This window comes from Microtus ochrogaster, chromosome 8 (assembly GCF_000317375.1).
Source record: "Microtus ochrogaster isolate Prairie Vole_2 chromosome 8, MicOch1.0, whole genome shotgun sequence".
NCBI classification, from domain to species: Eukaryota; Metazoa; Chordata; class Mammalia; order Rodentia; family Cricetidae; genus Microtus; species Microtus ochrogaster.
This window is the reverse complement of record NC_022015.1, coordinates 50,962,024-50,971,820: the sequence shown is the minus strand read 5'-3', so window position 1 is coordinate 50,971,820 and position 9,797 is coordinate 50,962,024.

The following is a 9,797-nucleotide window of genomic DNA, read 5'->3' as shown; positions in this document are numbered from 1 at the left end:
TGCAAATGGATGGAAATAGAAAACACTATCCTGAGTGAGGTAACCCAGACCCAAAAAGATGAACATGGGATGTACTCACTCATACTGCTGCTTTTTAAAGCAAACGAGACCATGCCGAAATGGGCTGGTATCTTAAAGTCTACTGGCTGAAGGAGCAGAAGGAGCTCCCACAACGTAGCTGGACTCAGGAAGGCAATGGTTGCAAGTGTTTCCTCATACATGGAATCAAGACAAAAGACCTAAACGGCACAAAAAAAGAAGAAGAAGGGAGAGTACTGGGATAAAAAAGGGATCAAGAGGAGGGGAAAGGAAGGAAGCGGACAGTTTGGAGTGGTGAGGATGTATACAGTACATTGTATGCATGTAAGAAAATGCCAGGCAAAGCTATGGTTTGTACAAGATGAAAGAATTAGTTCACACATATAAACGGGTGTGAAACTTTAAAACACAATTTATAAAATAGTACACTGTCTGTGATGTCCTAGGCTATTTTCAATACAATTCTATTTTGTTTCCCAAATTGAAGTCTGTGTTTGTATTTCACTGTAGTGTTTTAGGATTCTGGTTTCTTGAGTGCCTGATGAAGGGACAGACCCATGCCCTCTGTATCAGCACTGTGCTAGTATCTGAGTTTAAGCTTGGCCTCACCATTACAGGAAGACAGAGTGGAGGAAGGAAAATCAAATTGCTGTAAATCTCCATGGCTCCAGTGTCTTGTTTTTTGGCTTTTGTTTAAGGATTCAACAGTGTCCATCTTTAGGTCATGAGGATTAAGTAATGAGGTACTTAGATGGTAGGTAAGACAGCACCCAGCTACTTAGGTGCTCACAGTTCAGTAGATATGACCAGAAAAGTGGAGTACACACTAAAGATTAATGAAACCATTGAAGTCTTTATGAGTTTATTTTTAAATAGTAATCAAGTAATGTTAAGGTAAGGATCTTCTGTATATAAAGCTTCCCACATATGATTTCTCAATAGTATTATATGTTCATGTTACTAACTTACAACATGAAGCATAAAGTCAGCCAGAGATTTGATCTATAAATTTACCCCTATACCCATGCCCTCAGGAAATGTCTGTGAGACTTCTCCCTCCTCCCCAGAACAGCTGGAGGGGCTGCTGGAAGGACAGCTTTTGAGGATTGAGGGACTGCCCAGGTTTCCGAGATGTGGTGGTCCAGGGATTCAATCAATCTCTTGGGTAGAAAGCCTTAATGCATTTGTTAAGCAAATGCATTAAGACTCTGCCCACTTTTGGCAGTTTTCTGTTCTCTGCCAAATCTCTGGCTGTACTGTCTTGGACCACCCACCATAAAAAAGTCCCTTCATCTGACTTACTGTATGGTGGTTCTGTCTTGCCTGACTCACACATGTACCAGAAGCTGCAGCCCACGCTGGACTGGGTACTGGGCTGTCTAGTTTTATGTCAACTTGACACAAAATAGAGTCATTTTGAAGAGGGAGGCTCCATGGAGAAAATGTCCCCACCAGAGTGGCCTGTGGGAAAACCTGTGTAGCAATTTTTGATTGACGATGGATGTGGGCGGATCCAGCTCACTGTGGGTGGGTACCACCCCTGGGCACGTGGTCCTGGCTGTATAAAAAGCAGGTTGAACAACTCATGAGGAACAAAGCCAGTAGGTAGCATTACTTCATGGTCCTCTGCTTTAGTTTCTGCCTCCGGTAAGTGCCTCAGGTTTTTGCCGTGACATCCCCAGAAGATGCTCTACCAGCTGTACGATGAAATAAACCTTTTCCTCCGGAACTGCTTTTGTCCTAGTGTTTGATCACAGTGATAGAGACCCTTTCACAGTTTTTTGGGTGAGTGTGGAGGGTGGAGACAGTTTCATGTAGTCCAGGCTGACCTGTGTAGCTGACACTCACTGCATACCTGAGAATGATCTGACCTCCCAAGTACTGAGATTACATGAATGTACAGCCACACCTAACTCTGGCTTTTTTTTTCTTTTAGAGTGCAATTGAGACAAAATATGCAGAAGAGAAACTTCATGCACATGAATTAGCAATAATAATAATGCCCAATTTGAGGGCAGTGTGTTCTGTAATAGCAGTTAACAGACACATGCAAATTATTTTGTGGTACCTAAATAAAGATTTGAAAAATGTAGGATTTACACTTAAAAGAAATACAGGACTGTGATAAGGCGTTTTAGGGGTCCAGGAAGAAATTTCTCAGTGGAACAGAACAGTAAGCTTTTGTTACCAACAAGAGCAGGTTTGTTTTGTTTAAATCTTTTAAAGAATGGGAGTAGTGAGCGGGGAGAGGGTTGGGAACCCAGGGAATATGGGGACAAGCAACACCAAAGACTTAAAAAGCTGTATGGAAACTTTCTACTGCAGATGCTTTCTAACATATGTGTGTGTGTGTGTATGTGTGTTTGTGTGTCTAAATATATTCAATCCTAAAGTACACAGATATATATATATACATGTATGTACACACATATACATACATGCATATATATATGAACTCATCATATACTGGTAGCGAGAATACCACAACTAGACATGTTATACCACCAAGTAATACGCACAGTGCAAGGAATGGGTTTCATCTTGTTAGTCATTAGCCAAATAGTCCCCAAAATGCCCCCAAGCATCACAAACTGTTGTCAAAGCTTTCGGTTACGCTCTGTAACCTAAACGTAAAGGTTCCATTTCTGAAGATACAATTTACTTACGTCATCAAGCATGGAGAAACGAAGTCGATGCCTAGCCAGGAGCTTCACGCCTACTGCTAGTGTCCATGGTATTCTGCATGCTACTGGAGGAGGAAAGTGGTCATCAATATAGTCATCAAGTAGATACAACCCTGGGGTCTACCACAGGAAGCTGCCTACAAGATACCCTGGTGTCATTGTGACACAAATTATGGGAGTAACCAACCACTCTTTGATTGGATTTAGGGTCCACTCCATGAGATGGGACCCAGACCAGACACTGTTAAAGTGGCAAGGACCTGTGACTAAATAGGCCATAGCTGAACAGCTGTTTGCGATTGATACCCGCCGAGAAAGGCAAATCAGTTTCCTTCAGTGGAGTGTCAGTGGGTTTATCAAATACACACAGGCCCCAAGCCCAGGAAGAGCTGGCTAGCAACAATCTATGTATTTGTGGATGTGTGTGTGTGAGAGAGTGTGTGTCTGTGTATGTGTGTCTCTCTCAGTGTGTCTGTGTGTGCACGAGAATCTGTGTTTGTGTGTGTGTATGTGTCTGTGTGTGCCCATACTCATGTGTGTCTCTGGAACTGAACCTAGAACTTTGTGCACAGTAGGCAACCATTTTACTACTGTGTTATACCTTGTTGCAAAATCTTTTGCTTTGTTTTGTCAAGACCGTACTGACTAGGATCTTGTGACCTTCCCACCCTAGTAGAGATTTTACTACTCAGGGTGTAAGTGCAGTGTAATTAGTTTGTTAAATTACACACCAAGTTGTGAAGCCCCCCCCCACAAGGTGAAAAAAAAGTCAAGAGAATAATCATCCAAAAGTTTTATGTTAATTTTAAAATGTCCATAAATATTATATTAATATAGGTAAAAATTCAAGTGATTTTTAGAAATTGTAAATAGCCAGGCATGGCGACTCCCAGGTGCACTCCCGGAACTCAGAAGGCTGAGGTAAAAGGAGATTCACCAAAAGATTGAGGCCATCCTGGGCTACATAGTGAGTTCTAGGTTAGCCTAAGCTACAGAATGTTATCTAGTCTCAAAGGAAAAAAAAACCCCACAAATATCATGAACAGCCCTAGGCAACCTCTGGTCGCTTGGAAAGAAGAGTACAGCTCCTGTCATAGAGGGATTTTCTCAACTCATAAGTTCTGTAAGTATCAGAAAATGTCCAATTATTCTTTAAAATAAATCAAAGGATAGAAGCACTGAATTCACAGAAAAATACAGTTGAATCATCATAAGAAACGGTGTTCATCTTTGCTAATATTAAGTGTAAGCAGAAGTTTCTGTTTAACAAGCTGCTCACAAGTAACCACACAAAGGCTTAATATTAATTTTAAGTGTTTAGCTAATAGCTCACTCCTGTTACTAGCTAACGCTTATATTTAAGTTAACCCATACTTCTTATCTATGCTTTGCCATGTAGCTTGGTACCTTTTCTCAGTATGGCATGACCATACTTCTTTCTGTATCTGCTCATGATTCCTCCAACTCCACCCTTCTTCCTCCCAGCATTCTCTGTTAAGGCTCCCCTCCCCCCCCAACCATATCCTGTCCTGATTTTGGCCAGCCAGCAAAACCAATCACAGTAACATATGCACAGTGTAAAGGAATATTCCACAAATAAGAGCTATTGAAATTAAATTATAGTTCTTCAAACACATAAAATAATAATCTCACATGTGACCTTGCAATATACCACAGTAATCAAGCATTTGTCTAGCATGTATTGAGGCTATGGTTTCAATCCCCAGTACCACACACACACATACACACACACGCACCATCTTACATTTGCATGAAACAGGTGCCCTTGGTTGTTACTACTGAGGCAGCAAGGGAATAATCTGAGAGGGAGAATTTGATGACAGTTTTCAGAAACTAAAGGTACTCGTGTCACCTTAATCGCTCAGTTCTGGGTAATTTATCATAGACACAAGCACAAAAAATATTTTCCTAATTGCTGTAGCCTGCAAGCCCGCACACAGAGAGCTAGCCCCTGCGGAGCTGCTTGCAGTTGTCTGAACCAGTTGCCTCTGCAGGAACTGGGGAATCCATTTACACCGCGCAGCCTTCTCGTCTGCATTTGCAGTGCCTAAATTTTGTGGTCATCTTATGCATTGCTTATTGAAACAAACGCATATTTTAAAATGAAGCACAAAACCAGGACTGAAGTCATAGCAATCGCAAACACGGTGCGTGCTGATTCTATGGGCAAAGCATCAGTCCAGAGGTTTATTGTATCAACTCAATTAATCTTCACAAAAATCCAAGGAAAAGACACACCGACTTCTCAGATAAAAGAAGTTAAGCAATGGGTAGGATCCTAGACCACATGAGGGGCATTAGCAGGGCATTAGTAGGGCAGTTAGCAAGATTTGCTCGAGGTTTGCAGGTTAGCTCGGAGACCTGCAAGCTGTCTTTTAACGAGGCAGAGAGTAGATGCTTTGAGTTCTGTAGATGAAGTGATAGGACCTCTGAGGGTCCCCAGCCCGCAACTCTGCTCTGTGACGTCAGTACAAAGGCAGAAGGCAATAATGGGCACAGCAGGCTGAAAAACTAACTCACACACATTGACATTTGAATTTCATGTGTTAAATAGTTCTTCACTGTCTAAACTCATTCTTAGGTAGAAGGCTCTACAGAAGGAGCTGGCAATCATGGGATCGCTCTCGGGTCACAGATTAACTTTTGGGTAAGAAAACAGTATTAACTCTCTGCTCCGGACATTCAAGATAATTCCCTTATTTCCAGAAAATAGATATGTAAATAGAGTTAAAAATATCTGTCTGTTACCAATTTTCCTGTGCCAAATGGTTGCTCAGCTTTTACTTGCTTACATTCACCGATGGGAAATTCATTTAACTTAAATCATTCGCTATAGGAAACATAAATTTTTAGAAAAGTCTTTACCGATTTGAAGGGAAGTATTTCATGTGAGCCAGAGGCTAGAGGGAAAAAAATTATTTGAAAGTGGATGAAACCAGTGTTTGCTATAACGTTGTAAAAGACATTTTTCAGCAGCAATCCATGGAGGTGAAGATAATGTTTAACCAGCGTGCCACCTAGTGGCCACGGCATGAATAGACGCAGGTGAAATAAACTGCGGTCCAAGGGCCCACGGGGCAGAAGAGGTGGGAGTGTTCCTCCTGTCTTTTTAAATCTTTATAAAAACTTTACGACTAGGTGGTTATTATTTGAAAATGGTGATGATTGGGAATCAAGCAATATTAATTCCATTTTATAGAAAACAGATGGCTAAGCCTGTCATTCAAAGACCACATCCAACCTAGCTGCACTCCCAGTGTGCGTGTCTGCTTTGTAGTCAGCTAACACGCTAAAGCTGGGTCACACCTGGGGCTCACGTCAGCCAATAGCGCTCAGCAGAAGTGATGTGCTGATTCTGGGCCTATGCCTTTGAGAAAGCCTGGGAACATCTGCTTTTGGAAGGCGTAAGTCATGATCTAAGAAGTCTAGGTGAAAAGGCCTATCATTGAAGAGGCTGTGTAGACAGAACATATGGGAAGGCACATAAAGATGAGTAGGTCCAGACAGAGAGTGAGCAAAAATATTGAGAGAAGAGAGACAGGGTAGAGAAGGGATGAAGGCAAAAGAGGAGGGGGGAAGGGAGGGAGGGAGGGAAGGAAAGAAGGAGGGAGGGAAGGAAAGAAGGAGGGAGGGAGGGAAGCATGCCACTACATAGTCCTGCCTTCCAGGTACTCAACAAGAGCCATATTTGCAAAGAGTCTCCAGAGTAGGCCAATTGAGCCTCTATATAGTCAGCACTCCGGGTGATATAGCATTAGATCCAGATGAACTCCATCTGCCTACAGACTCATGGGAAAACTACTGGTCACAGGTACTCCGTTATTGGAAGAGTTCTTTCCGGTCCCAAAGATAAATGAAATGAGGGCATCCATAAGTAGAGTGTGGTAGGAGTATCAGCTTCCCGCTTCTCAGATTCCAAAGCGCCCTTTCGTCGTGTGACCGGTGAAGATGTCACGAAGCCCTTGACAGAGCCTTTCTTTGACATCTAGTGTAATGCTCAGTTTTACCAGTAGAGGGCCCCAGAGATGCCCCAAGAGAGAAGGCTCCCCGGTGCCCTTTCACTAGGCTCCTGAAGAGCGACTTCCTATGACAAAGATTTCTCCACAGTATGTGGTTTCTCGGCCTCTTCAGTAAAGCCGTGGTCATATGGCTAAGGGTCTCAGGGCAAAGCCACCATGCCTGGATTTTTGTCTCCCGCACCTTTCATTAGTTCTAAGGGCCTGCCAATCCTGTGAGCCTGCCTCCCAATCCTTGCTCTACTAGCACCTGGGGCTGCCCTGGCCCGGCCTATGCTCAGGGTTGGCTTCTCTAACGCCGGGTCCTAAAAGTGTCTTCAGGAGTGCCATACTCCTGCTGGACCGGCAGCCAGCCTCATCTTACTCATGACTTGACGCTATGAACTCTATGACCACTTCCCTATGTGTCTGCTGCCGTTCTTAATGGGACCACACACTGGAAAATGCATTCTTTTTGCTGGTGACTAGGGACCAGATCTGACCCAGGCAACCAAGAGAAATTCTCTTTCCAGTAAATTCAAAGTACCCCCTTTTCAGCAGGATCTTTATACTTCCCTCAAGATTGTCTGGACGGTTATAAGTTTTACTTTCTCTGTTTCCTTGCTGTTGGAATGACTAGTTGCCTGCACTGAGTGGCTATGATGTGGGCTCAGACTGGTCCAAAATGAGAGGGCCTCTCTGCAGTTTGACACTGACACACATTTTTTTTTTTTAAAAAAAAAAAACAATTTCTTTTTCGTGATATCCGTGTCTTGAGTAGGCACTCGTGAGTGCAGGTGCCCATGGAGACCAGAAGAGGGCATCAGATCTCTTGGAAATGGAGTTAGAGTTACTCATAAGCTGCCTGATACAGGGTTACAAAAATGTTTTTAACCACTGAGCCATCTTTGCAGGCCCACATTTTTGCTCTTTATGATTCTATAGAAACTCTTCCTTATCAACACTATGCAAATTATTAATATCCTGTTAGTATTAATAAAGCAGATACATACATAATCATCCATGCACATTCACTGTCTCATAATGCCACTGAGATCATGTTCTCGGGGAGAGCAATGGCAGGATGGAGAGAAACATCTTTTGCCGAACCTAAGCAGACTGCACCTGAAAGCTCGCTGTTCCCTTTTCTAGGTCAAGTGTGACGTATCATCATCTTTAGAGTCAAGCCATTCATCCAGTAACGACTGAAACAAATGTCCTCCCACCTAAGACGTGACTGGCACATCCACCGTCCTAAATAACGCCAGCAACGAGGCAGAACAGGAAGAAAGCATTTTATAAGCAGAACGCAAACAAGAGCATCTCTAAACATTGTGTTCAGCTGGGCTAGAACCCAGTGCTAAGCTCAGAAACTAAACAAAGCATGTGAAACCGATTTGTCTCTGCAAGCGTTAACGTGTATGGCCAGATCTGCCCATACTGTGGACTCATCACTGGGACCATTCGATCCAATTAGACGCATTTTAGAGGCATCTTGCTGTGACAATAATTGAAAAAATAATGCCAATCGCTTTGTTTTCCTTACATGACTGTATCACTAGGTCAATAAAAATGTTTTCACGTCTCTAATTCATGGAGTTCTTTTTCTACCCACCAGGAGAAAAGTTTGACAACTATGCTATTACCCTGATGGGAATTGCCGTGACAATTCTTAATAGTCCTTGGAAAGCATTTGTCTCCGGGGAACAAAAACTGGTCCTGCCTGTGTTTTAAGATTTCGAAAAACAGATCTGGGTTTGCTAAAAACACGTAGAAATGTGCAATTTTTGACACAGGGTGAGAGGGAGGGTGTTAATCTTACCAGGAGTATTCTTGCAAACAACTCAGGCTAATTTAAGGATAGTTGCTTTAAAAATCAAGGTAGTGAACAACCCCGATGATCAGATAACAGCATGGTCCCGTGTGGTCTGACTGTGGGTAACCGCAGTCAAAACGGGCTGAGAACAGCAAGTGCCGGGCGACATCTCTGGTAAACACAGTTAGGACTGAGCACCAGGGCCCTCCGGATGCTGCAGCTCCATGGAGTGTGTCCTCGCTTCTCATCTGATTGTCCAGCGTGGATCATAGGCCATGTTATAGTTCAGATATGACTCGTTTCAGGAATGGAAATCTAACTGCCACCCACTGTGAGGTATTAGGAAGGCAGGAACTTAATCTCACCTTCAGTGTTTCTTGGTGAGACATTTAGGAGGAGGTTGGAATAGAGAATGGATTACAGTGCCTCTAGGAATGAAAAATGAATACTTTGTCAGAAGAAGAGAACCCAGGACACACATGCATGCACCCATGAACCATGAGCATACAACATGCTTGCTGTATGATCCTCAGGACCACCTTGGGACTCTGCTGGCCAGAGGACCATGGGGAGATGTGGGTCTTACACCTACCGATCTGAAAGCTAAAGAAATCCCTTTCCTTCAGGAAGCTGCCCGGCCTCAGATGTTTCATTATGATGGTGCTAAATGAAGAACCACATGGTTTCATTTCTGTCATGGAAGTGAAGAATGAGGGTTTTATCGGGAGTTTTCTTAGTGAGAGGTGGGTAACACATCCCACCAAACACCATGTAGATTGGAGAATTCCTAGAAGTGAGACAGATGGACTGGGTTTGGGGCCCAAGTTAAAATAAAAACTTTATAATATCCATCTCTGCCATAGGCAGGTTCTAGTTTCTGCCTCCTGAGTCCCAGACAACAAAATTGTTCCTGAAAAAAAAAAATTCCTGTCTCTGTTTGTCTTCCTGTTCCTAGCTTGTCCAGTGTTTCATTTGCATTTTCATGATCCATCACTAATCCTCTTCTCTAACCCGCTCCTGCCATCCCCTCCCTCTTCCAGTTAAACTTTTCTCCTCAGGTCAAGTGAAGGCCTCATCACACTGGAGTCTGAAAAGGCAGAGCGATGATGAGGCGGAAAGCGTTCTTGTTGCCATGGTCAAGGGAACCTTTTGCTCGGGTACCCATGGCCGGAAGTCTGAACGCATGAGTAACGTAGACAGCCAGGGATGGGAACTGCATATGAGCCTCCATGCCATTGACTT